Raw genomic sequence first — 3,616 nt, 5'->3', positions numbered from 1 at the left:
TGCATCCTGGGATATAGAAACCGGGCCATACCAAAATCTCTTTGGTTGACGTCAATGAAAACAACAAAGTTGATTCGAGGACAGGAAAAACAGTATTTCGTGAAATAATGCAAAATAGAATGTACTACGCTTTACCGGAAGTCGACACGTACATAGTCAGGAAATGTGCAAAAATACGATGTATTAATTCTGTCATTTCATCGCATTGCCATGAAATGAATATGGTTACCAAAACTCGATCAACATTTGGACTTAATATATTTGACACTGAAAATAAGATAGAACGATAGCCTCCATAGGAGGCGCTCTGGACCTTTTTTGGCTTATAATACACTATTACAGTGACTTCTTTTTGTACCGGGTCGTGTGTGCAGCCAGCCCGGTACCTGGCCAAATGTATATGGTTGCGGGCTGGCTGAACAAACGACCCAGTGAAAAGTGCATTTTAAGCCCCAAAAACGGTCCAGAGAGCCTTCTATGGAGGCTAGTAGAATTTCTGCAATATTATTCACAAATGTATATACAACACCCAAAGTACATCTTCGTGAACATTCTACGCTTAGTTACAGTAGACTATCACATGCAAAATATCATTTGTTTCTCGAGTTTCGTAAGGTGTCGGACGGGCTTTCACAAAACAATCAGAGTCCGTCGGACAAAAAAACTCCGTGAAGTAATTATGGTGTTTGTCGCGTGGGCTATTGTGTTTTGTACCCTATTTAGCAGGAATAATTACTTTTTTAAAACCTCTTTCCATTACGCCCAGATAACTATTTATTATATCCCTAGTACTAGGCAGTAACCAAGACAGTGCAGCTAGCCGGTGCCTAATCTTCGGTAATCTCCAAGCATATCTAACGGTAGCAAAGACCGTATCCAACTGGCAAAAGAAGTTTTTAAAAAACTACTTTAAGTTGGATAACTTGGATACGGTCTTTGCAACCGTTAGATCTGCTTGGAGATTATAATCTTGGAGAGTAGCTTGTATAACATATGCGTCAGCCGTGGACTGTACCAGTCTTTCAAGATGGGGGTGTCCATCTATAATTCTCTAAAACCTGACAATAGTGCTACTGAGGCGTCGCGGTGGCGTAGTGGCAGGATGTTTGCCCCAGAAATCACAGGGTCTAGGTTCGAATCCGGGGTCCCCTGACTTGTCCCGTTGACCTTGTGCCCCTGGGAAAGGCCCTTTACACGGCTTTCCTCATGTCCTTCAGGTGAAAATGAGTACCTAGCTTCAGTTAGGGACGTCCCTCGGATAGGACGAAGAGAGCCACACCGGTACCACGTAAAAGAATCCACCTCACTTATTGAAAAAGAGCAGGCTGGGGTGAGTGAGTGACTAAATAAATCTATCCGGATATGCAGTTTGTACTCTTCAGAACAAACCTCGTGTGTTACGCCATGAGGCGGGTTACCGGGTATGCTTTTGCAATACAAACAAGCAGAACAAACAACAACAAAAATCACCTTGCATCATCGGGACCCCATTAACACACATGCCAAATTCAATCCAAATCCATTCAAAGGATCTTGAGTTATAGCTTCGAACACACAGATGATCACAGATATAGACAGAAACAGACAGGAGGTGAACGACCTTCCCTGTGAAAACAGTATTCCTGTTGGCGGTCACTGACCTCGACCACGAGGTCAAAAACGGATATGCATCACGTGTATCAGCCGAATGGTTTAATTCATATCCACGTAATTAGATGTAGTGGGGCAGTGGAACGGGCGGTGTTTCTGAATGCCGTAGATTTGGCAAACTTTTGCCGTCAGTTTGTGAGTAGATAACCTGACTAAATCATGCTTCTAGTAGCCCTTTCACTAGTCAGACCACAAAAAGCTTGATAACCCATGTACAAGTTTTTTTAAGCCACAGAAGAATTGTGAAGAGCCTAAGCCTGTTGATTTATGCACATATACTACTGACATGAACCAATTCTTGCCAGCTTGACCGTCTGTTACCATGGTGTTGGAAGCTGTGATTACTGGTTTCCGTTGTGAGAAAGAATCATGTGCTACTTTTGGACTGATTTTCATAGTGATAAAGAATCACTACAGAAGAATGGACTGAAAGCGCTAGGCCTGGACCAGAAGCTCGACGGCCACGATCATGATGCAGACTTCGTTGGAGCAGCAGCTGAACAGAATGTTCGACAGCCTACGATCGTCCATGGAAAAGCTGGTGTCTGAGACGAGGGATGAGCTGAAAGCCGAGCTGACAAAGAAAATCAAAGAAATTGGAGACAACATCGAGTTGGAGATTGGGCAAATGAGGGCACGTATCGACGCCATTGAGTCCAAGATGGCAGGGCTAGGGACGAACAACAGACTGGGCGAGTTGAATGGGCGAGTTGATTCGGCTGATCTACCATTGCAGGAAGATGCCCGCGCCCAAGGGAGGCTTGAAGAGCTGTCCAATTTTCATAACGGAATGCAGTCCGATGGGGCTGTTGCTGCTGCTGAGAAAAGTAGGCCGAGACTGAGCCGTGGGTTCAGCGTGGTGAGCGTCGGGCTGAGTTCCCAGGATGGCGAAACAGAAGATGAAAATTCATCCTACATCTGAGAAAGTGCTTCTTCGATCAGCGAAAGTCCCACTGACTACTCGCCAAGCAGAGGTTCTGCTCCGGCTTGTTTTTGACGCCCTTTTAAGCTTTTTTATCCTGCTTTCTGTTCTTTCGGGTTTTCATTTTGGCTGGCTGACAAAATAAAAGCTTACAAAATAGAAAACCGGATAAAAACGCCTCAAATGGGCGTCAGAAACAAGCCGGAGCCGACTTCTGCTTTGCGAGTAACACAGACATGGTTATTGACAAAGATGTTGACGTAATGTTAGGCCTACATCTGCAACATAGAAAGTCTGTGTGACGTGAATACAGTTTTGTTGTATTTTCATGCTATTCGTCTACGTGATGCCATCGAATATTTTCTCATCTGTGGTACCGAATGTGATGCTAGTATTGTATGTTTTGGAATCCGTTGATAGGCCCGATTTACACACAAGTTTGCGTTGTCGACTCGGGGCTGTCTGTGAAACGTTGGGCTGCTTAAGTGGAGTTTTCCTACTTGAAAACGCTACTTGAGTGGCCTATGGTTCTCCTTGAACAGTCCTGAGTAAGATTGTGAAAAGTGAAAGATTGTATTTCACTCTTAGCGCCACTTAGTTGTAGCGAGCGTAGTCCAGCATCGACCCTGCCTCTGGATAGAAGTCGTGAGTTCGATCATATCGGGGTGTTAAGCCGTGGTCCACTGTTCGTCGAAAAGAGCTAGGGGAATTTCCTCTGTCAAGATTCAAAAATGTGCATGCTAAATAGCCAAATTTGCCAACACGATGATAATGTGCGTTGTTTAGTATTCCCGGTGTTGTCACAGTACTTAGATTAGTCATTGCTATGATTTATTGTTACTACCTCCGCCTCATTTGCTTTGAGTTATCATGATCATGTAAACGTCTTATTCATGCAATCTCTGTCTTTTATGATTATGCAAGAAGCCGATTAAAGAAGCCGAACCCAATAAGCTAGAACTTAGTGTCAGTAGTTAAGACTAGAGCAGTCATATGTTATATTGTTCATCATTATCTGTCCGTCCACTCTGTGTTACGTATACA

Source organism: Branchiostoma lanceolatum, chromosome 5 (genome assembly GCF_035083965.1).
Source record: "Branchiostoma lanceolatum isolate klBraLanc5 chromosome 5, klBraLanc5.hap2, whole genome shotgun sequence".
NCBI classification, from domain to species: Eukaryota; Metazoa; Chordata; class Leptocardii; order Amphioxiformes; family Branchiostomatidae; genus Branchiostoma; species Branchiostoma lanceolatum.
This window is presented reverse-complemented; position numbering follows the sequence as displayed.